Source organism: Tachypleus tridentatus, chromosome 3 (assembly GCF_004210375.1).
Source record: "Tachypleus tridentatus isolate NWPU-2018 chromosome 3, ASM421037v1, whole genome shotgun sequence".
NCBI classification, from domain to species: Eukaryota; Metazoa; Arthropoda; class Merostomata; order Xiphosura; family Limulidae; genus Tachypleus; species Tachypleus tridentatus.
This window is the reverse complement of record NC_134827.1, coordinates 72,857,399-72,883,471: the sequence shown is the minus strand read 5'-3', so window position 1 is coordinate 72,883,471 and position 26,073 is coordinate 72,857,399. Positions and strand designations below refer to the sequence as shown.

At 32.8% G+C, this 26,073-nt stretch overlaps 1 protein-coding gene across 7 annotated transcripts in view; it reads left to right on the top strand.

Moving 5' to 3' along the window:
• Positions 1-14,006: 14,006 nt before the first annotated feature.
• Positions 14,007-26,073, top strand: part of Prp4k (Pre-mRNA processing factor 4 kinase) — a 67,118-nt gene continuing 55,051 nt past the window's right edge. For all 7 annotated transcript variants that reach the window (XR_013026413.1, XR_013026412.1, XR_013026414.1 and 4 more), the window contains exon 1: positions 14,007-14,143. The gene's annotated coding sequence lies outside the window, so the exon portion shown is untranslated. The remainder of the gene's footprint in view (positions 14,144-26,073) is intronic.

The window sequence follows — 26,073 nt, the reverse complement described above, 5'->3', positions numbered from 1 at the left end:
TATTCACTGCATAGATCACCAGAGCTCATGTGATTGTAAATTTACATAACTATATAAATATTCATTATAATTGTACGTCACCATTAGGGAACCTAATGTCAGTTTCGTAATATATACGTACTTACATTAAATAAACGTGAGCAGCCAGAAGTTAAATTTTAATGTAACTAAACATTCATAAATAAACAAGACGATAGAAGGAATACTAAATGAACAATAAAGAAAATGAACTGAATTAGCTACCTCACAACACGTCTCTGTCTGCCCGTCATGCATTTTTATCGTTTTATTTTGTTTGTTTTGGAATTTCGCACAAAGCTACTCGAGGGCTACCTGTGCTAGCCGTCCCTAATTTAGCAGTGTAAGACTAGAGGGAAGGCAGCTAGTCATCACCACCCACCGCCAACTCTTGGGCTACTCTTTTACCAACGAATAGTGGGATTGACCGTCACTTTATAACGCCCCCACGGCTGAAAGGCAAGCATGTTTGGTGCGACGGGGATGCGAACTCGCGACCCTCAGATTACAAGTCGCACGCCTTAACCCACCTGGTCATGCCGGGTGTTTACAAGCTGCAACATGTATTTTGTGAAGATACGTTTTTAAAGCTGTATTATTTATTAGTTAAATACATGTGTTCAAGACTATGATATAAGTCCCCAATGACCGTAATGTAACGGTTCTTTCAGCGGTGATGAACGTTTAAAGACTTCGGACTTACAACCTTAAATACAAAGTTCACGTTCTGGTTAGTTTCGATAATCAAAACCTACTATGGATTTTAGCGTTGTAAGTCATGGCCAGGTGGTTAAGGCACTCGACTCATAATCTGAGGGTCGCGGGTTCGAATCCTCGTCATACCAAATATACTCGCCCTTTCAGCCATGAGGGTGTAATAATGTGACGGTCAATCCCATTATTCGTTGATAAAAGTGTAGCCCAAGAGTTGGCGGTGGGTGGTGATGACTAGCTACCTTCCCTCTTGTCTTATACTGCTAGCGCAGATAGCCCTTGTGTAGCTTTGCGCGAAATACAAAAACAAAACAAGTCCGTATTACCTATTCTTTCAAGACACTTGTTCTGGTTAAAGTAATTTTTTCAAGGTTCTATTATGTATTGATTCACAGTCAGAGTCGTATTTTCAAAGCCGTATTATATACTTGTTAATAAATTATTTTAAAGACTCTATTATGTACGTGTTTAAAGGCAAATTTTCAGGGCTGTATTATTTACTACTTTTTGGTTAAATTTGTATGTTCAATACCTTATTATTTATTTGTTAAAGATATGTTATTAAGGTAGTTATATACATATGAAAAACATGTTTTGAAGGCTATATTACGTATTGGTTAGAAACATGTTTTCGAGTGTGTATTATATACATGTTAAGATAATGTTTCTAAGGTTATATTATGTACTGGTTTAAGTCATGTTTTCTTGGTTGTGTTGTATACTGGCTAAATGCGTGTTTCCGAAGGTATATTATCTACTGGTTTGGTTTGAATTTCGCGCAAAGATATATGAGGGCTATCTGTGCTAGTCGTCCCCAATTTAGCAGTGTAAGACTAGAGGGAAGACAATTAGTCATCAGCATCCATCGCTAACTCTTTTACCAACAAATAGTGGGATTCACCGTAACATTATAACGACCCCACGGCTGAAAGGGCGAGCATGTTTGGTGTCACAAGGATTCGAACCAGCGACCAAAGATTGCTCTTACATTAACAAATTATGGTCATGGATTAGTTCCATACACTTCTATCAACAAGTAGTAATGGACTTGTTTGATAGAAAACCCTAAATATTCCACTCGGGTCAAAACAGTCACGTTCAGTCATCACTTCTTGATGACTCACAATTATATTAATTACGTAGTATAAACGTCATGATTATCGTCCAGGCTGATCCAGAATATCTGCAGAAACTGTCTATGTAGACAAGTACTTGAATATATTGAATGAAACTTATTTTCTATTACGATAATTAGTCTCTGTATGAATTTCTTTATTCTGAACGTTGGTGTACAAATTTATAAGTAGCAGCAGAAGAACCTAATCTCAAATTTACCGAAGCTCATTTACATAGACTTTTACCATTTCTTTTATTTCAAGGATACGACACATATATACAAACAAGGCTAGCCCAAACTCTTGTTCCTGGCCTGAGTAAAGTTCCATTGGTACTCCAAATCTTCAAACAAATCTACCAATGCGCTATCTTGCTGGAGCTTATGTACCCTGGTTACGAACAGTATATGTTTGTAGTCATTTGGTGGCTCAACAAATCACGATATTTTATTCCCAATTTTATTCTGTGACAAAGGACTATGTGCATCAAAAGTGGAATTTGGTTTGGTAGTGGCATGGCTAGAGTAGTACAAGGAAGTTTAGCATGGCTGGAGTAGTACAAGGAAGTTTAGCATGGCTGGAGTAGTACAAAGAAGTTTAGCAGTCACAGATGGTTCAGTGGTAGTTATTACAGATGTAGATCAAACAGGTTTTTTTATTCCATATTTTGTAGTAAAAGGTGTTTTAGTTTAGAAATTTGATGCAAATGCATTAATTAACTACTTTTTTTTCGAATGTTTTATTCTTTCAATGTTATTCTTTCTATCTCAGTGGTTTTATTTTCTGTTACAATGAATTTGTTTTTTTCGTACTTTTTAGATTTTGTCCTTACAGCCTTTCACTACTTTCCTGATGCTCCACATAACCTCTAGAGATGATTCGTGCTTCTTAAATTTTGTCATAATAGACTATCTGTACTCTCTCGGTACTGATGCTGTAATCGTTCTGCACATCTGCGATAACTTTATTGCTGTGACTTTAGTCATATTTATTTCTCAGTTCTTCTAAAAAAGTACATATATGACATTTCTTTTTTAAACCTTTTAAATTACCATCTCGTTCTTCTAACTTTCCGTCTCTTTCTTTTTGTCTTTCTTTTAAATTTTCTTTATAATTCCTTTTATTTCTACTTCACAATCTTTTAATTTTAAGTCTATTTTTGTTTGTTTTTCTTTCACTGCTTTATCATCATAAGCAAGTTTTATATTTTGTTTGTGCCCGTGTAGTTGTCATTTTTAAGTCAAAGTTTTATCCAAAGTTCTAACTTAAAAGTTATTTTCATCGCATGAATTCTTCTTCCATTGTTGTGAAGTGGTCCAGTATCAGGTTATTTTAAATTATATGGTAAAAATAATGCCAAATTCAGTTCAATTAATCATAAAAAATAACTATATAAACAGAAAAGATTAATTTTCTTTTCCTGTCGTTGCAAAGATACACAAATGGCTTTTGATATTTGGGTTTAAACACTAATATAACCACCTTGGTACAAAATCAAACTATATATAAAATCGACGTTTTCAAATAAACACCGCAAATAGTTATTCAGTTTACTTTATGTTAACATCCTCGTTTTTCTAAGTCACCTTTCTCGCAATATTTGATATACCATATATTAAACGTACACTAATTTCTGTTATGTGAGTAATAAAAGATACAAAACATGACACCATTCATCTTAGGGCTTTGTAAGAGAAGCTCATGTTTTACCTAAAACTGTAAAAACAAATTTATCACTGAAGGACGAAATGTATTCTTTTTCCTTTGGAGTAATATTTGAATTATACTCTTCAAAAAAAGAAACGCAAAAGGCAAAATATGAGACAAATTGTTAACAAGTTTATTTCGGATAGTTCTGTATGACATGTGTGAAACTTTGCACATTTACTGCTGAACATCCAAAGTCTGCAAAGGCGAAGTCCACGCTCACTAGGTGAAGTTTAGCGTCACTCAACGTCAATAACGAGTATGCCCCCCGTGAGCATCAATAACTGCTTGGCATCTCCTGCCCCATGGAAGCGATGAGATGACGAATCACATCCTGTGGAATGGCTGTCCACTCAGCCTGCAAAGCTGCTGCAAGCTGAGGTAGAGTCTGCAGTTGAGGTTGTCGTCGTCGCAGACGTCGGTCCAACTCGTTCCAAAGATGTTCGATGTTGTTTAAATCTGGTGATCTGGAGGGCCAGGGAAGAACGTTGATGTTGTGGTGTCTCAAGAAGACAGTGGTGAGTCGGGCTGTGTGAAGACGGGCGTTGTCATGTTGAAAAACGTCGTTGACGTTCACCATGATGGGTTGCACATGGGGCCTAAGAATCTCGTCGACGTATCGTTGAGCCGTAAGATTCCCTCGAATGTGCAAAAGGTCTGTTCTGACATTGTAGGCGATGGCAGCCCACATCATGACGCTGCCATCACCAAATCTGTCAACATCCTGCACACAGTTTGCTGCAAAACGTTCACCTCGGCGAAGGTAAACACGGGTCCTTCCATCCTGCCTACGAAGCATAAAACGTGATTCATCGCTGAACCAAACATGTTGCTGAGTGAGGATGACGCCTCTGACTGGACGTCGAGGTCGGATTCCTGCATCTTGTAGACGGTTGCGTACGGTCTGATCGGAAATCCTACGCAGCCCTGGTATGGTTGAGGCAGTAGACGTCGCAGTGGTGGTCCTATCCCGAAGGTGACGTAACCGGATGTTGCGATCTTGTGCGGGCGTGGTTACATGAGGTCTGCCAGATCGTGGACGGTCACGAGTTGATCTATGCTGTTGGTGACGATTCCATAGCCTTGTGATGGTGCTTGAGTAGACATTCACAGCTATGGCAACATCTGATCGAGATTTGCTTGCTTCCAAGCGACCAATGGCGTTGTTGCGTTGTGCTTCAGTCAGTCTTGGCGTAACTGTATTACGTGTCGGTGGCTTAACACTGAGCTATGGAACCGAGAACCCGTCACTTTTATAGGGATTTTGCACATGTTGCACTTGCAGAACATGCAGATCTCTCAAACAAATTTATTGGACACGCATGCGTTTTGGCGAAATATCCGATGTTTTTCTCCGTTTTCAAAGTTCACAACGTTTTTGTCATTTTGGTCTGACAATCAGTGCCTTAACACGTGTAACATCACATACTTTGAGCTTGTAACGTTATTACATATATTTCTCTTTAAAATAACAAAAATATCCCTTTTGCGTTTCTTGTTTTGATGTGTATAATTTTGTCCGTACGGAAAGGGTTAATTCATCAGATAATTTGCACTAGACACAAATCCAAACCATTACAGCATCAACGATTGTGATGCATACACAGATGGTGATAACCTTTGATCTTCAATAGTCACCACAAATGACGAATCAGAAACTTTGGCAAGAAGAATTAAAGAACTGAAATATAGCTGGCGCTATTGCTCTGCAGCAAAGTATGTCAGAAGTATCACAGTGTAACACTGTTGTGTGTATACTCAGGTAGCAGTGAAGAATGACATATTCTAATATTTTTGAACCACCGAGCTGTAGTAGTCATCCTGTGATAAAGCTGGTGATTTCAAAATAACCAGTGCCTTAATTCTTTGTGCATGTAAAAAGCTCAAGCACCTGTGAATTTTTAGGAAAAAGACTTTCCAGTTGGTTTGATAATCCAACTATAGTGTGTATGTCAGTATTTATGTATGTAATCCAAACTCTTACGCCATCTATTAAACGTCACCACAAACAAAAATTCATACAAAATTTCATTCATTGGGTATTAAACATTCATACAATTAGAAATGTAACTCTCGTACGCACAACAACCATTTCTTCATAATATAGTTTGCCCTTTCAGCCGTGGAGGCGTTACAACGTGAGGATCAATCCAACTATTCGTTGGTAAAAGAGTAGCTCAAGAGTTGGCGGTGGGTGATGATGACTAGAGGGAAGGCAGATAGTCAAATTCAAAAACAAACACCTAAACATAATAGAGCACAATTTTAAATAAAATTACTCCACTCACGACAAGGACACGACTTTCACTAGTACTGTATGTGAAGGTTTCATTACATCTTTATTGATATAATTTTTAAATGTAGCACTGAGGAACTAGATTTCTTTAAACCATATTACTTTTTAATAAACGGCACCACTTAAAATATATAAAAACATGACATTTTATATCAGTAAAATTTATCGATATTTTGATAGTATGAGTTGCGTATGACTAAGGAGTAGTAGTTTCCAAAAATTCCCCGCTAGAACAGAGGTACATCTACTGATTTATAACTCTAAGATCAGGAACTCTATTTCCCTCGGTAGAAACAGCAGATAGCTCGGTGTGGCTTTGCTGTAAAAAACACAACACATACACGCACATACACAACACATACACAACACATACACGCACATACACAACACATACACGCACATTTTCCAGAGGAAAAATCCTATTTTAGAAAGTGTTCATTTTTTCTAATTTTTTTTTCAATGAGATGTAATTACCATGGTCACTAATTACTAGCACAAACAATCACCCGTTGAGCGGCGTTTCTGCAAAGTAGAATAATTTGTGATGAGTTGTTTAAACGAATATTCATATAACCAATACAATATGAAATTCCTAAATGTTATTCTTTTATAATTTTAGAATTTACCAGTGCTTATGTTTTATATACTAATAACGGCTCCACACCCTCTTTCATAGACAATACTTATGCGTACAATTAAAGCATATTTTATAAATCTTACGTCTTTTTGTTGCACTGATATTTAAGTATATCATATGTTTTTTTCCTTTCTTGCTTTAATATAAGAAACCTTAAAATTGTCATTTTTATAGGCGCTTACAATTTTCACATAACATGTTATTCAAGAAGGGCTTTAATTTCTTTTTAATCTGGCTACCTGTTGTTCTACGTCATTCACCTTGAGCAGTACATTTTGTCCTCCTTTAGGAAGATCACTCGTATTATATGAAAACAGTTTTTTATTGACAGTCAGGCAACCTCTTAAGGTAATAACTTTTCTTACGTTTCATTGGACATTACCAGTCACTCGATTTAAGCTATAAATTCTGAATAAGTCTGATGTTAACGACTTAAATAAGTGATGTGAGATTTATTCAGTTTTGAGCTACAGATAACTAGTGTTAAACTTGTTTACAATTTGATATAGTACAGGCAGCTCTTTACTGCAAATACATGTTAAAGAACAAGCAAATTGTAGAACATTAAAAAAAAAAGATAAATGTATTGAAGCATACCATAAAACAAAGTAATTCACATTGTATGTTTGTGAATGCGATTGTTTATCCACAAACTCGTCACACAGTTTGGAGATAGCAGAATCCAACTTAGCAGGTGGATTTGGGGTGGCCTGGAAGAATTTTTTATCTATATGGCATTGCCCTCTTACCAAGAGATGTTAAAATGTGCTAACAAAGACATGGAAGCCTAATATGATTTAGAAGTAAGCTTAAAGAGTCAGTGAACTTGAATTGGCATTGGATATTGTGTTTCTGGGACCTTTAAGAACTGCACTCATCCACTTGCAAGCTAGAAAGACTAACTCTAGCAAAAATGCTCAGGAAACTCTAGTGTCCCAGTGTGTTTTATTGGGAATAGACCATCCTTAACTTTAGAATTAATTGGGAATTATGAAGAAGTTTGAAATATATGTGGGCCTTCGTGGATCATAAGGGGACTTCTGAATGCCAGAATAGGCACGAATATTGTTGTGCTTGTTTATGAGTAGAGGCCAAACTTAAACAAGAGAGCTTAAGCATATGAAAAACTTTTGTTTGTTTGTTTGTTATTAAGAACAAAGATACACAATGAGCTACTTGTGTTATGTCTACCACTTGTATCAAATTCCAGTTTTTCTAGCGTTATAGGCATATAAACTTATCGCTGAGCCATTATAAAAACAATATGACAAAATCAAATAAACGATCAGCACAAGAACACGTGAGTTAAAACTAGAAAAAAATTGATTTAAATAAAATCAACATCCTAAATAAAATTCAACAAAATGCATATTTGATAAAGAATTAAAATTAAACAAAAAATAAATTGAAAACTTAAACAAGAAAGAAAGAAAATGGAGACACATATAATCCTTACAAAAGCTACGTACAAAACTGGGCCTTCTGTTGACCTCTAAAAGTTTTCTAAAAGGGTTCTCTAACCATCTTATAGCTCCTGAAAAGTTGCAAATTTTCATAACAGAGCCATCATTGCTGGTTTTAGTATCCGGTTGCCATGTCTCATTCTCACTGAAATAAGATCAGGCTTCCATTTAGCTGGTTACTAACATACTAACAGTCAAGTGTTAAAAGATGGAAGTTGGTTAAAAGTGGTTTGGAGGTCATAACTGGAAATCATTGTCGTTCTCTGAGTATTTGAACTTTTTATTAGGAGTAAATTATTTGGTATTCTATAAGGTTTGGTGCTTTTCCATCTTCTTAGACGTTCATTGAAAATACTGAAAATATTTTGGTTTTGCAATATCTAGAAGTATATTCAGAAATAGTTTAGCTCCTTCATATCTTGCACTGTTCCACATGAGATGTTGATGGGATAAGCTCAGAAGCAGAAAATAATTGGTATTCTTCCATCACACTGTTTGCATTGATTATTTTCGAAGTTCAATCGTTAGAAAGATTTCTTCACATCGTATCACTTCTATCTCAAGGGTGGATCTAGGATGATATCTAGTCCTTGGTCAGGTAGAAACTGTTATCTATCTCAGTAATATAGCTTGTTGATATGATAGTTCACAGGCTAAGTATTATGACTTTATATGGCAATATAATATTATATTTTATAACAAGCAACGTAATGTTTAAATATCATGATAAATCAGGTCTTCTAGCACAGGAGGCTTTTAAACTATTTTACAACTTGCCTTTTACTAAAATATGAATGAAATCCAGATAAATATATAAGTTATGTTTGATTTTACAAGTAAATTCAGTATGCTTAGCCACAACAAAATTTATTTCAAAGTAATGCAATTAAACGTCTTTAACAGAAATAAATCGTTTTCAGCAACTATATTGTCACAAGAAAGGACCTACAAGTATATGCAGACATGACACCAGAAGATATCATGGACTATAAATAGATTAAAATAGCCTTATTTAAAGGCTCTGAACTTACCAAGAAAGGTTTTTGTTGAAAGTTTAGTGAATTCTAACTGACACTAAAGAAATTGTATTCAAGTTTGTTGTATGTCTACGGCGATACTTCACAACGTATACTGACATGACCATGTATGAAGATAGTTGTGTAGAACTGAATGATCTACTAATATGTAGAGAGTTAATGATCAGTGCTTCATTGACACGTTATTGTTCCTCAAACAGAGAGCACCAAAAGACGTGGACGAGATGATCAAGATGGAAGAACAGTATATGAAAGCTCAAGAATAACGAAACTCAAAATTAGGGGTAGCTGACTAGAAGCAGGATGCCACAAAGAGTGACAAGAAGTCAACAGACGAATGGAAGGACAGATATCATGCAGCAGCAGAAATCGTAGAACAAAACAGCTAGAGCTACCTAACAAAATGGTGCTGACAAGAAACAATAAAAGAGTGACTTTCATCACAGATGCTGTTACCAGAAGAAACAGAATGGAGAAAGCTCATCAGATTTACCATAAGAAAGAAATGCTATCACCATGATTAAACAGTGTATGATTTATTGTCGATTCAATTTATCAAATGAGACAACAATGCCAGTAGTGACTGAAGCATGTGAGAAACAAAACTACAACATATCAGTAGGTTAAGGATAAGAAATTGAAAGTCCTGCAACATATTGGTTGCATCTAGTATATCGTGACCAGACAGTCAGCAAGGTACAACTGCGTGTACTGATTGAGGAGAGAGTGAGAAAGTTTCTCACAGCATGAATAAAGTTCGACATTCCATATTACATGAGAGACCTTGAGGACATGTGTATGAAAGTACCCATCTATGCTATAGCAATTGGAAATATACCAAGTCGTAGAAGTTTTGAGGAACTATACAGAAATAAGACTGATGAGGCATCTGTAGTCACTACAATAGCTCGAGGGAAGAAGAGCAAGCAAGTCATCAAGCCCTTGCAAGACTTAAACAGAGATATTTAGAATGTAGTACTATGAATACTTAAGAAAGCACAAAGGAAAGACCCTTTACCACAGAAACTTTGAGACTGTGTCCAGGAGAAAAATGGGCACAACAAAGAGAAAAATATTGTAACAGAATAGAGAACCAGAAGGAAATGCTGTACCAGATATATCAAGATAGTTATAAAGGAGAAGTTAAACAGATCATAGTACCAACAGAATACCAGAGTCAAGTTGCGAAGATGGCTCACAAGTTGATTGCGTGAGAACACGTAGAAGGAAGAAGATAACATACAGAATTGCCAGCAACTTTCATTGACCAGGAGTCATCAGAAATATGGCCAGATTATGCAGGTCATGTGAGATCTGCTAAAGGACAGTATCTAGAGTGAAGGTAGCCAAGGTGCTACTGAACAAAATGTTTCTCAGAGTAGAAACATTTAGCACAGCAGCTGTGGACTTGAGTGAATCACTAGCACCTGTATCTAACGAGGATAACAGTATGTACTGACAGTATTCCACTATGCAACATATTACCCAGAAGTCATAGAACTTCAGAAGATAAAAATGAAGAAAGTAGCAGAAGTTCTCCTGGAAATATCCAGTTAACTAGGCTTTCTATATAAGGACCAAGTTTTCCTCAGAATTAAAATATGTGCAGACTCAACAGCACTACAACCTCATACAACCATAGATGGAATGAATTTTGTGGGATAACCAACGAAGTATTAAACTGCATACAAAAGAAGAGATCGTGTGAGTAGGAGAGGTACCTGTAGGCAGTATTACTTACTTACTATGAAGTCCCATAATCGACAAAAGAATTTATATCCTTCCAGTTAATATAAGGAAAAACGGTATGGGGTTCAAAGCAGATACTGAAAGAACTATGAACACGAGAACTAGAGTCAAATTAAGGAACACACACCAGTAAATGTCAAACCTCATGAGCCGACTATAGAAGTCCTGTTAACTTGCTCGAGAATGATTGTATGGTAGCATAAGAAGGCTAATGATTACCATTCCAAGGTTAGATATTAGACCTTTGTTTTGCCACCTATAGACGTATAAACTCAGCCTGCAGGGAAAAAGCTTTTGAAGCATGAAGTGGTCAATATATTAAACTATAAGGTGAAACATAATGGATCGACTAAGATCTACCATATCAATCTGTTGAGCAGGTTCTTCAATAGGAAAGAAGACCAACTGAGTGCTGTAACTGAGAAACAGAAAGATGTTGCAGAGGTGATTGTCCTAGACACATAACCAAAAGGCAATGAATTTGTCGTATAAAATAAAGAATTGATAGACCTAAGACCGCTTGATGGATATGAGATGTATAGAAACGTCAACATTAATGAAAAACTGACTGACAAACAGAAGAAAGAGCTGCAAGGTCTGTTTCGCCTGTACACGGATATCGTCACAGATAGACCAGGCAAGACAGACCTTGTGCAATACGAGATCAAACCAACAACCAGAGATCCAATGAAGGTGAAGCCATGCCCTATGCCCTATGCAATGAGAGTTCAAATCAAGAAAGAAGTTGAAGTTAACGCCAGAATCCAAAATGATTGACCTTTAAAATTCAGTCTACTGTTCACCTGTTATAACCATGAAGAAACAACTCAAATCACTTCTGTGTAGATTTCTGAAAGCTAAACCTCGTGAAGAAGTTCGACACCAAATATATGGGCAACTCAGAGGTTTTCATAGCAAAACTAGACGGGGCCAAGTTCTCTTTCAAGATCACTCTCAATAATGGTTACTTGTAAATCACAATGGAGACAGATTATAAAGAGATGATAGCTTTTGAGACACAACACTGTTGCTATCAGTTCAAGATGAGACCATTTGGGTTTGTCATCTGAGCAGTGATATTAAACCATATTATGAGGAAAATGTTGAATAAAACCACTAACATCGAGCATTATGTGGACGGCCTTCTTACATACACAGCCAGATGGGAAGACCACTTGAAAAAACTCAAAGACCTATTTGGATGAATGCGGCGATAGGTTTGACCATCAGACCATCTAATTGCTACATTGATTATTCTGTGCTTGACTTTGTTGGACTCATGGTCGGTGACAAACAGTGAACCATGAAAGAGAAGATAACACACATACAAGATGCACTAGTTCTAATTATTAAGCAGCAAGTCAGGTCCTTCCTGGGGTTAGCATGATACTGTACGAAGTTCATTACAAACTACCTTAAAGTCATTACAACACCACTGACTGGCGTGCCAAAAGGGCCATCCTACTAAGGTGAAGTGAGAACAATCACAGCAAAGGTCATTCTTCAATATACTCTTCATTGTTCAAACCAATGCATCAGATATTGGCATTGTATCAGAATTTCTGCAAGAACATGTAGATGGACTGTTTACCGTAGTGCAAAACAGTAAAATGTTGTATGTGGATGTGATTGAATGAGAGTGTCTCACCATCACATTTGCCGTGCCGAAAATCCAGAACTCCATGTATGGAAGGAATTCACCATTCAAACAGACCGCTATTCCATTTTATACAACCGGAGGCACAAAATCGACAGTGTGAGGATCACAAGCTGGTGTTATACACTCAGAACATTGAAGTTATCAAAACGGCAGCAAATATTGGTGCAGACTGTATGAGTAGACTTTGTGGATCAACTGAAAACAGTCTGTGTATACACTATAAAAATATAGTAAATATTATTTTTCTTAAAGAGGGCTTATTGTTAGATATACACGACTCTTCAAGTTCAAATTTAATGCTAGTGTTACGATTTATATAATTATATAAAACTAGTGTAAAGTTTAGTCATTTTTATCGTACACTGTATAGTTAAATTCCTCTGAATTATTGATTATTTATTATTATTGTATCATGTTACAATAGCTTCGTGATCTTTTCTCGCTGTTTTAATTGAGTATTAATTCATCGTAATATCTCATAGTATGTGGGACATTTTAGGCTTCTGTTGGGCTATAAATACGCCTCCTAAACGTAGTTCGAGATAAATAGATCTAGGCTGTATGATTGTGAACTTAGCCACAAAAAGTCTATAATGGACATTTCTAAAATGAAATTATCACAGATTTATAGAAATAACAGAGTATAGAAAAAATAATATGTATTATCAATTGTGTTTCAAAGTAACTGAACTAACTTGTGCGAACTTTGATGAAAAGAGACAATTATTTAAAGCTATGGATACATCTTTGATAACGTACAGTGTAATGAACATTTGTATACATGTGTTTGATTTGTTTTAATGCACTAGTAAATCATAGACAATTACTGTAAAAAATCCAGCCCATAAATACATAAAAACCTAGCAAAGTGATATCTAAGTTATGAACATCAATTCTTCAAAATTAGAAGTTTACTGTATGGTATCTTATTATCAACTCGTGAAAGCCTGTCCTTTTGTAGAATGTCTTGATTTGGGACATTATGTTGCTGCAAAAAGGCCACAATTTGCACGTTGTTGTCCAAACGTAATGGTAAAGTGAATGTCATCAGTGGATAGACACGACTTTTAACAACACAACAGCATTGAGGAGCAGAATGAAACACTTGGGCATTTAATGTTATAATGAAATAAATCTAAAAAATCTAAAAACTTAAAGGAGAGTATGACAGTCACTTTACATGAAAAAAAAGCAATAATAATTATATTTTCTCAAACAGCATTTCAGGGTCATGTTCAGATATCAACAAACAACAGGTAGATAAATAATTCACTATAATTTTTCTCCGACATCTAGGTCTAGGTGCTTAAAAAGTAATTTACTCTGCTGCATGTGCAAAAGAAAGTCAATATGCACATCTTTTTTTTTTTATATTAAGAAAATATAGAGCCTTAGAAATCAATTACAATTATATAAACCTAGCAACGTCTGTGTTATAAACACAATGAAAAACTAAAAGAAAAATTCATCTAATAAGTACCTTTAATGTCGTTACTATAACATAAAACAAAAGCGCATAAGGTATTTTAAATTGGTGACACTAGAGTTGTATAAAAGGCTATGGTTACGTTTTTTTACATTTTTAAATTTAAAAAATAATCATAATTTAAAGTACACGTACTGTGTAAAAGAAATTATTGGATTACGACGACACCTAGCATGTGAACTTTGTGTGTTAAGTGAAAAAGATGGCGACCGAAGTTCGTGTAAAGAAAATGGAGAAAGATATAAATAATGGCGAAATCAAGTAATTATTTTGTTAACTCTTAATTAATTTGTTTGTTTATAAAATTCTATATTTCCAAAGTACTTTTTTGCGTTAGTGAATGTATTGCATTTGTAGTAGGTTGAAGTATTTTGCATAATGAATAAGGCTTAAATATGACTTATAATATTACGTAACCCTAATTCAAGTAAGCCTTACTTAGGCTTAGCCACTTTCGTTACTGCTTACGTTATTAATTTAACCTTCCTCAGTATAGATGCAAAGGTTTTCCTCCATTCTCAGCTGTGTATTTCGGTTGTTTCTTGGCTTGTTTGGGTTTCTAAGTGTGGTATAACTATAAATATATTAAACTTCTTTGTCTGTTGTTATATAGTATGTAATACTTTTCAAAATATACAGCTATTCTTATGCTTTTATTTTTGTAGAAGATACCTGTTTTATTAATTAACGTGAAGGTCTGATGAGATATATAACATTTTACTATATTGGTTTGATACCCGTAGAGTTTTTGATGTTTTAAGAAACTGTTTCAGTAAATTGAAAAGATATTCAGCAGGTGTCAGTTTTGAATTGGAATTAGAAATGAGTTTATATTCTCTACAGTTTCTTACATTGTTCCATCTGTCATGTTTGAAACCTTTAGATGCCACAAGACTTTAATACTTTAGATATCTGTTGTTTTTTTTAATGATTTGCTACTGTTTAAAGTATCTTGTAGATGAAATAAGATATTTTTAAGGAAAGGGAACAAAGTTTGGTATAAATTAACTCTCACTACGTTTCTTTTGGTCAGGAGGCAAGGGCATGCCATCATGTTTGTAGATTTGCATTCACAATTTTTTTATATACTATTTTATGAATATATACCAGTGAGTTTGGTGTCACATTGTAAGTAATAATTTGGCTCTAGTATTTTGTTAAATTCTTAATGTAAAAGTATATATTAAAATTCCTTAGTATCATTTTTTGTGTGTACATTTAATATAGCTTTGGTTTAAATTAGGTGTTTGTGATGTTCAAATACAAAGTATATAGTTGCTTGTGAATTAGAAACTCAATTTACTGATATTGAAAAGCTGAAATGTAAAATTAGAACTTCCCATTTTTTCTGTGTGCTGTGATATCATTACATATAGTGAATCAAGTTTATAACATTTGGTTATTTCAAATTTAATGTACAATTTTTAAAAATAATTCAGTTTTACATTCTCAAAGTGAAATTTGACAAGGCTTAACAAAGTATAGCAAGCATGCAAATGAGTACAAAATTCATAAGTAGAATAAAAAAGTGTTGTGTATTTCTTTATTTACTGTTCTGTCTTTTATAGACATTTGAAACTTAAGAATTTACTTCTAAATATTAGAAACATATTTCCATATAAAATGTGTTATAACTGAAATATCAATATATTTTACAAAATACTGGTTCACTGTAACAAACTGAAGGCAGGTTACTTGGTAAATGCCAGTTTTATATTATTGAACATGATAACGTGACTGCATATGTGCAGCTTCATTGCAACTTCTGTAATCTTAATTAGACGTGGCTGAAAGATTAATGAAATAACAAAAAATATATATATACATATGGAGATATAACATTATGAGATTTAAATTATCTAAAATAAACATTTATGGTTTCTTGTAAATGGTAGTTATTCTAGAAGGGAAAAAAAAAATCAGTGTATATCTTTTTCCTAATTTTTCATTATGGTTACAAGGTCAGTCAAATTGACAAAGCCCATATAGAAATACAATAATGAAATAATGGATAAAATTTATTTCTAAAAGGTTTTTAATTATTTGGAGGCTATAAAGATTGACAGTTTTTTGATGCATAAAAGCATTTTTAATCTTATAATTGGAAAAAAAATTTACAAGTTTAACAGTCAACATTCAAAGAGAAAAATATGAATGATCAACTTATAACTTAAAAATCTTAAAAATTAAAGAAAATGATGTTTTGAATACTTAAAATTTTGTATTATTTACCAATAATCTACAAAAATTCATGAAGATACTTCCTGTTCTAACCCCTTCCCAACAGGCTCAGTATAATATATGAGTTCATCTACACATTTTGTTGATTAAGTATTTGCACTCTAACTTTTGTTACAGTATTGTGTATTTTTACAAAATTTGGTAGACTTTTAGTAAAGATTACAATTTTTTAATGAAATATTTTCCTAGAGATTTGTTTCATTACCAGTGTAAGTGCAAAGTGATTTCATGTTATGATTAAAAAAATTCATCTTCACCCCAAAGGTCTCAAATATTATTTATGTAATCACTAAAATCCTAAAATCCACCTAAATACATTTCAAATGTTTCTTTTCAGTAATACTTTTATATTTTATGTTATTTTCTATATACTAACTATGTGGGGTCTAATAGTTTAACTATCATAAAAAATTAGGAAATAATTTTTTTTTTCTTGTGCATGAATTACTGTGTTATAACATGAAAATATATATATGTTTATTCTAAGCAGTTTTAAAGTTTTATAGCATTATATATGCATATGTACATATATTTATTTTTTTATTATATGGACCTTTCAGTCATGCTGAGCTGGCATTAAGTAACTTGTATTGATGAAGTGCACATCCAGTCATGTTACTGTATCCAGTAGTATAAAACTGACCTTTAGTCTTAGCTGTGTTGTAATGGACTAGTATTTTGTAATATTCAGTCACATTTTATATATAGAGTATTACTATTTAGAAATAAGTTATAAAACTTACTTTTCTTAAACTATAAAGTAATAAAGAAGTAGAGCAAACAACTGTCCCTTCAGTTATGGCCTTTTAAGTTGCTGCTAGACATTGCTAAACCTTTTAAAATTTCACATGTAGAGGATATCAAACTTTTTTCATTTTTGGTGGGGGTTATATACAGTTTTAAAAAAAATCATAAATAGCTATTGCTGATACCATAGAATTTCACTATAATTTTATTAAGCTTAGAAACTACACTGTTATTAGGTTTAAAAAGATATGAAACTTTCAACAGACTAAAGACACAACCTACCTCCTTGAAATCTGTGATCAAAAGAATATGGTTGCTTTTTCACAGATTAAAATGGCTGAGAAAACCTCTCTGAGGACATTTTAAAGTGTTGATTGGTTATTCACATGTCATAAATTGAAAGAGGTGAATGGGGTCACTGTTTTGATTCACTACATAAGCCTGAACAAAATAAAAATACATGAAATTCTTATTTTATATTGTAGCTTGTCAGTATTGGTAATTTGAGTTCCTGTTTTGTACAGAATGATAGACGTAATATTTTGAAATCACAAATATTTAATTTTGAACAGTGATGCATTCAACATACTACATGTCTCAGTGCAATTTATATTAGGTGTTTTATTTTAATATTTATATTTAAATTAATCAATTAACTCATATAATATTAAAGTTTGAATTATAATCTACAATTTGATTCCAAACCTATTGACATAAATTCATAAAATAGTAGTTCAATAAAATTTTGAATGGAAATCAACAAATGCGATGATATAACCTTTGACTCGTGATCCAACTCGAAAGATTTAATAGCTATAGACTGAAAACTAACAAGTCAAAAGAGTTGCATCATCAGTCTGTGGAATTGAGTCCATATTTAGAGTTAATACATATATTTGATAATAATAGGGGGTTTTGTTGAATTTTAAATAGTGAAAATACCAAAAAATTATAGGCCATTATATTTCATAGTACAAAATTATTTATATTACAATTTGAATTATATATTTAATAATTAATGAACTATTAATAATTGTAACATTACTAACATACTCGATTTAAAACTGATATGCTTGAATTTGTTGTAATAATAAATGAAATGAAAGCTGTCAACAACCAGTTTTAAAAATCATATATGAAGTTGCATATTTACCTATTAAAAATAAAGGATAGATTTTGTATTCATTTAGTTTTATGATTGACAGGTATGTATAGAAAGCAAACTGTTTTCAAAGCAACATATATATCTAAAAATAGTTGATATGGGTAGAGAAGGCACTAGTAGAGGAGTGAACATTTCGACCTTCAATGACCAAAGAAGGTCGAAACATTGTTTGCTTCTCTACTAGTGCCTTCTCTACCCATACCAGCCGTTTTTAAATACATAATTTTCTCTACAAGTAGGTTTTTTTGTCATCATGGAAAGCAACATGTTGTGTGTTTACAGTTCCACTTCAGCTTTTTTTGACATGTTAATTGGAGTTGGGCAGACAAGTATATATATATATATATATATCAATTTTTTTGTAATACAAATGAAGTAGATTTATTATATGCTTAGTTTTTTAAAATTCAATGACTAAGAAGTATTTGTTAATGGTTTTAAAGTTTCATCTGTGTATTTTAGATAGTAAATTCTCCTGAGTAAGAAACCAAAATAGAAAAATAAAGAGGATGAAGAGAGCTATTGTTTCATATATCATTGACTCATATTAGCCAAGTACTTACTTTCCAACACCTTATTTTTAGTGCTAGCATTTTCCCATTGGTTGCTGCTAAATTGATAGTTTTCTTTTTTATAGTTTTTATAGCTAATAGGAGTCCAGTTGTCTTGAAATAAATAGTGTAAATTGAGCATGTAATAGTACTGCAAATATTCTTCATTCATTGTTTGGTATACAATAACTTAGTATTTTGGTTATGAGAGATTCATATATTTGCAACTGTGACTTTGCACTCTAACACTTCCATGCCCATGAACTGTAGTTCTGGGGAAGTCCTTGAATGATAATATTGCTAAGACCTATTGCTGTGATTCAGAGAATATTTTCCTGTAGTAGTACAAGACCAGTCCATTCTAATTTTCTTTCATACTAGAGGTACTTCTGTTATCCTTATCTATAGTCTCAATATATGTTTATTTAAGTCTACATTAAATATTTTGAATAGGAATATTGTGGTTTTTATTCATTGCTTGGATGGTATGTGCAAAATAGTACTAACAACCAAATTTCCATTACTGGAAAATATGAACTATACTATCATTTGCCATACAGAAATTGTATAATTATTAATACAATAATTCAGCTAGGCACTCTACTAATTGGTGTTTTTAGTTATGGAAGATGAAAATAACTATTTGCAGTACAATGCAGTTATTTATTCAATATTTATTGAAGATATTTAACACTTAACTGTAGACAGGCTAATTGGTATGAAGAGGGTTATGGAGTTTACTTTTTCCAAAAGACTTGTATAATTGGTTTTATTTTAACCATATTAATTAAACATTAGTTTTTGATGAAATGATAAATAGGGAGAGTAAGTCTGTAGTTATCAAGTACCAGTCCTTTTTTTGTTTTGATGCTTGTGGTTGTTCCTGCACATGTAGGCATGCATGGAAATCTAATTACATATGTTATTTGTTGTATGTATGAAAATCCATATTCAGTCATATGCCACATTATAATTTTAAATACTCCTGAAGAAAGCAAGAATGTGTTATCTACAAATATACATTGAGCAGTGTGGTCATTGATCTTTAATTCATTGTGATTGTTTGTGAAACGGATAAGGTGACAGCCAAAGGCAATAAAAGCAATCGAAAGTTGTTTAAAGTTTTGGTAAAATTCTTATTGGATACAAAACTGTAGGAGTAGGAGGGATGACACTTGGTGTAAAGTCTATGCTAAAAATGAAGATGTTGCAGTAAGAAGTCTAATGATAAAAGTAAGCATTAAGATGTCTACAAGGTTCCATTAGTAGCATTAATATTGTCATGAAGTTTCAAGAAAGGAATCAGTTTATAGTTTGTGAAGTAGAGAAAACTAAAGTTGCAGAACTGCCAAGAAAAGTTGTGGTCTTGGAACCCAAAGAGGAAAGAGATTATTGCAAGATGTATGCTGTCAGCTCACATAGTTGTGGTAAAAGCTTGTAGAAAGTAAAGATAATCAGATTGGAGTCAAACTTTTGAATGTATTAGTATTGTGTGGTTTCTTCATTTTTAATTTTGATAGTCACTAACTTTGCTAATATAATGCAGGTATTTGTAACATTAAAGAAGAAATATTTTTATTTTTCTGTTTTAACACTGTTGTGATTCACATGGGTAAATTGACTTGTTCATGCATTACCATATGTGTGTTTTTTATCATAAAGATATCTATAGTACTAGTGCTTGTAATAGTTGTATTGATGTAAATTTCTGAAATAAATAAATTTCAATTACTGAAAGTGTGGTTTTAATACAAACTTTTTTCAAATTATTGTTTACTGTAGTGATGTCAGTATTCTAAAGAATTATCCCTACACCAGAGCGAGATACATATGTATATTAAGACAAAAAGATAAGATCATAAGAATGATACTGTTGTATTGTACCTTTTTACTCATAAAATCTTCAAAACATGGGATTAGTTGACTAGGAATGGTTAATTACATGATAACATACACAAATATATGAGAAGTTTAAGGGGCATCTGGAAAAATATTTACACTATTAGGGCTATATTATAGTGGTTTTTTTAAGCGATTGAAACAACCTAGATGGCACAATAGGCTCCTTGTTTCCACTTAACTGTCATGTTTATTTTCTTTTTACGCTATAGGCATTAGTCAGCTCTTTTGTACAAAGGAAAGACAGTTATACCACAAGCAAATTCTTATATAACATCACAATGAATATATGTGAGTGACATTTTCTCTCTGTATATTCCAAATACTCTCTCGTGCAATTTTATCATTGTTTACTGTATACAAGCATGCACGTATGCTTAGGTTGTGTTTTGTATGAGATCTAGACACAGTTGTGGAATAGTTGTAGTGATGTACAATTTTATTGGCAGATGTGTTCATAGTCTGAGTGTTCACCACATTGTGTTGCTAACACCATAATGACCGCACTGAAAATGTTTGAGAAGATAGAAACCATAATTCCTGTGCTTTGTTCTAATGGAAATTGCAATTAGTTCATTGCATAATGATGAAAGTTCCAAATACCACTCTAGAGTTTTGTATTTCTTCCTATTTTCATTGCATAGGCATACAAGACTTCCTTGATACAGGCTTTGTCTTTAGTCAACCTCATGAAAAACTTTACTCTGCAGGCTGTTTAGTTACTTAATTAACATTCTCATAAACATTTGTCTTGTAAAATTCATAAAAACTTCATGAAATAATATCTACTCTAGCAGAGGGCTGAATTATGTTTTTTCCATCTTTTTAATTCAACTTGACACACATTTGTAGTTAGATTCTCTGTTACATCTATCACTTAAGTTTAACTCACAATGGGGACTTGCACACACTGACCAGAGTCAGTTTTTTTGTTATTCTTTGACTGTTGTCAATCATAAACCAACAAACATGTGACCACTTTCCTAAATGTTTAGTGTTTATTACATTGAATTATAGTGTGTTATTTATATTATTAACCTTATCTCAATGGGTGTTTACTGTGGTCAGGGATCAAATACATTGGACTTGTATTAAATATGTTATTGATCTATTTTATTAATGTCTGTCATTAAGTTGGTTTGAGATTGTGGACTATAATTCAAATTTTAGTATTATTCTTATTTAAGTTCTTAATTTAAATTTAGTCTGTAAAAAAAACCCCTAAATATAGATGTTTGTTAACACATGAATGAATGTTTGATTCAAATTAAATGTTTATGATGTCCACATCCAACATCTGTAGTTTCTTATCCATTAGAAACTCAAATTACCAATATTGATAAGCTAGAAAAAATATGAAATAAGAACTTTTCACCTTTTTAATTTGCTGAGATATCACTATATGTAACAAATTAAATACAGTGGACCCTACCCACTCTTACATTTTTGGAAATGCTTAGGTACACTTATGTGTGATGTCATTATAACTGATCAGAAGCTTAGATTGTTCTGCATGTGATCTTTACATCCTTTGTGGATTGCTTATGTGTGAAATTATTTTCATGGTAGAATCAAACATGAGAGATAATGGTGTTTGAAATATATTTTGTTAAACCCACATGCAGCTTACTTATTAAACCTGATAAATTATAATGAAATTCTGTGATATTGATATACTAATTTTTATTTTTTTTATATTTCAAAAATCATAAAAACAAAATATAATTTACTTTTACATCCTTCATGAGCAAAATTTAACAAAGCTTAGCAAATTACAGCAAGTATAAAATTTTGTAAGTGGAAAAGATCATAGTTTTATATATGTATTTATTTATTGTTCTACAGTTTTAAAAACATAACTGCAACTTAACTTATTTGTAAGTAGTAACATTTATAAATATATATGTAATATATTATTACCAAAATATGACCGTATTTTAGTGAATACTGGTGCACTAGAACAAAGACAAAACAGATCTCTTTGTAAAGGCCAGTTTTATACAATTGTATATGGTAACGTAAGTGCACATGTGCTGTACAAATGAAATTTCTGTAATGTTAGTGAAACCACAACCAACAGGTCAATAAAATAAATAAATAAATATATGTACATGTATAATGTCATGAAATTTAGGCTATACATTTTTGGTTTATTGTTATAATATGCAGTCATCACAGAATAAAAAAAGCATAATTTATTGCTGTTTCATAACTTTTATCATGATTATGGGGTTGGTCAAATCAACTAAACCTATACAGACACACAACATTCAAGATAACAGATAAAATGTAAAGGTTTTTTTCTATAAAAAAATTAATTATCTACAGGTTATAGACATACTGATAGTTTTATAATGTATAAAAGTATTTTTAATCTTAAAATCTAAATTACTTTACCTGTTGGATAGTCAGTGTTCAAAAAGAAAAAAGGCAAAAGCAAATCATTACTTTGAAAAATCTTAACACTTAGTAAAACAATCTGATATTATGTGTAATTGTTACTGATATTCTACAAAATTTAATAAAGCTCATGGTTAGAGTAACATTGAATATTTGCCCTATGTTTAAATGTATTCTTTGTGATTCAACTATAACTATTCATAAATTCTTATGGCATGCTTTTCAAAATAGGGCTTAGTGATCACCCATTGCACTGTCTTGAGTGTCAACATTCCTCTGGGCTCTCAACTCTTTTTTTTTAGTGGAGTATGACAGTCTTTACCACTTCCAAAGTTGCTGGATTGGTTCCATATATGACAGTTATAACCTTAAAGTTCCAAGTATGCAGTGTTCTTCCTATGCATGTGATATAATATCCTCCAATTTGTTACAGAACATACAATGGATGAGACATCAAAATGCAGTTCATTTGGGAGCCCTCTTTTTACTTTCACATGAAGGTTTGTTTTGGATTTTGAGTGAACCAAAGAACATTAATCTTCACACAAGTTTCTATCAATCTTCCTTCCTCCTCCTTTGTTGTGGGTCACAATAGGGATACATGAGGACTATTCAGGTTTTATTCTTGACTTTCCTTCATTCTCTCTTGTCCTCTGGTTTCAGGGTTGACAATGTCTGCTGGGGAAGCTCAGGATTTATTTTGTGGGGAGTTTAGGACTTGCTTTCTTACAACATTTTTCCTTTCATTTTTTTTTTCCTGAAAAGGGATTTGACTACTATGTGAAAATCTTTATATGGCCCTTTCCACCTGTTACTGCACCTCCATATAATCTACCTAGTTATGCATTGTTCTTTTAGTCTGAAGATCTGTGGTAAATTTTTCAATGTGTATTTTTCACTCAGTGAGTTTATGTGGATATGTTTACTTTCTGCACTTGAAAATTTAGGTCATTCCTATTTTTTCTAGTCAGTATTGAGTAAGCTAATTTTTATACTTCTTTTACCATCTATGTTACATTAGTTTAAAACTAGAATTTGGAGTGGGATTATTCCCTTGTTTTGGGTAAAAGTTTTACTTTTCAGTGTTAGTTATTTTGTCACATCACATTCAAGATTAGATTTGAGTCAAACTTTTATTCTCGTGTTCTTCAGGCTAAATTTTATTTTTGTACCCTTTGTCTTGTAGATTTATTAGGTGGACTTGTATGTGTGATACTTGTTACATATTATGATTTATTCTGAATGAGTCTCCGATTTATTATGTTACATATGTTACATACTACTGCTTCAAATAACTGGAACTTTAATTTGAGTTTAGTTGTTAATTAAATGTGTTATTGTATATTAAGTTTATGTTATTTGCCAAAAAAGATTGATACACACAATTTCCTTTCTTAACACAAATATATTTTAATGCACAAACATATAAACAAGAAAATTTATAACAACAGTTATTACTAATAGTTATTACTGATGATGGTTTGTATACAACAGTTTTACAAACTATTCTGAGTCTTATTTCCAGTTTCAAACTGAATATCATTTTGATGGTCCAAGTCTATGATAAGCAAAAAATTTAATTCTTAGTTCATATTGGTATGCCTCGCATAAGCTAACACTGGGTTCTTCTTGATTGGCCTGACACTGGGTACAAGCTAACTCCTTCCAGCAAAGATATTTAATGTCATTAAAATAAAATGTCTGAAGTAATTCACTGAAGTTGAATAGTTTGTAATATTCAAAATCTAAAACATTCCTGTTCAAGTTCTGTTGTTTTTCAGTTAATAGACATTAATCACAATTATAGCTTTGTAGGCCTATAGCACACTGACTCTACATTGATGTTCAATAATATTCTCTTCCTCTGTCTCTCAGCTAGCCTCTTTTTATAAAAATCATGAGTTTGTAGAAATTTCGACAATATTCTTGTGCACTTTTATCAAACAAGTATTGATGATTTATACACAAGAACATTCTACAAATTTTGAGGACAGACAGGACTTGCACAGTAGACAGTTAAGAAAATACATCACAGGCAAAAAAGAGAACTCTGCAGAAACATGTATAGGCATTAAAATAAATTTAGAACAGCAAATCTGTTGCATGTTTCAGAGTTATTTTTCTTCTAAGTTTCTTTAGTGCCTTATTACTTTAGGGATGAGCTATTGTCTGATGTTTTAGGTCAAATTTCAGTTTCATAAATTTATTATTTTTCTGTACTCAATAGACTATACATTTCTTCAGTTTTGTTAGTTCATTAGTAAAGAGTATTTTTTCTAAATTTGTCTAGTTTGCATTTTTTTTACTACATTTTATTATAGTTCTGTGGGTTTTGCTTTCTGTGTTGCTCCCCCTCTATCCATTTCCCAGATTTTATTCCTTTCTTTTTAATATTGCACTTCTAGTCATCTTGCTGAGTCTGTTTGAGACCTACCACCCAAACAAAATATTGAATGGGTGGTGCCACTTCACCAAGATTTTAATCTTGTGCATTTCTTGTCTCCAAAAACATGGGAGATAGGAATCCTATCATAGACCTGCCCTAGCTATATTCTTTTTTCAAGTTCCAATGTGTTTTGTTGAGCAGTATGTTCTTTTGCACTTTATCTTCACTTGCTGGGTATTCAGACTCACCATTGCATGGAAAACTGATTTCTGTTCACCTTTTCCTGTGCACAATCAGTCACATCTGCTTACTTTGAAAATCTGCTTGAATGGGGTTTCTCATCAAGTTTGAGAAGTCCTTTACTCTACCCCTTCACAGTTTCTTATTCATTTGGGAGCTTCTCATCTCACTTAAGCCCAGCCTTCTCCACTTCAGCTCCAAAACATGGAATGGACAGTTGTAGAGAACAAACATTTTCTTTCTGTCTCTCTCTCTGCATGAGAGATTCTGTCTATTTTAGGATGTGGGCTTCCTTGCAACAGCCTCTGCCCCTATGTTTGTGATGATAGCTCCTCTAATGAACAAACATTTTTAATCTCGTTGTTACCATATTTCAGTTTAACATGTGAATTTTATCTGGTCCTGTGTCTCAGCTCAGGGACATGTGTTATGTAAATTAATTGAGATAACATTTACTTCATAAACATCCACATATTACATTTTATTACCTACATATTGAATATTACAAACTGACACAAAATTTATTTCATAAAAGAATCATCCATCATTTAACACAGTCAAT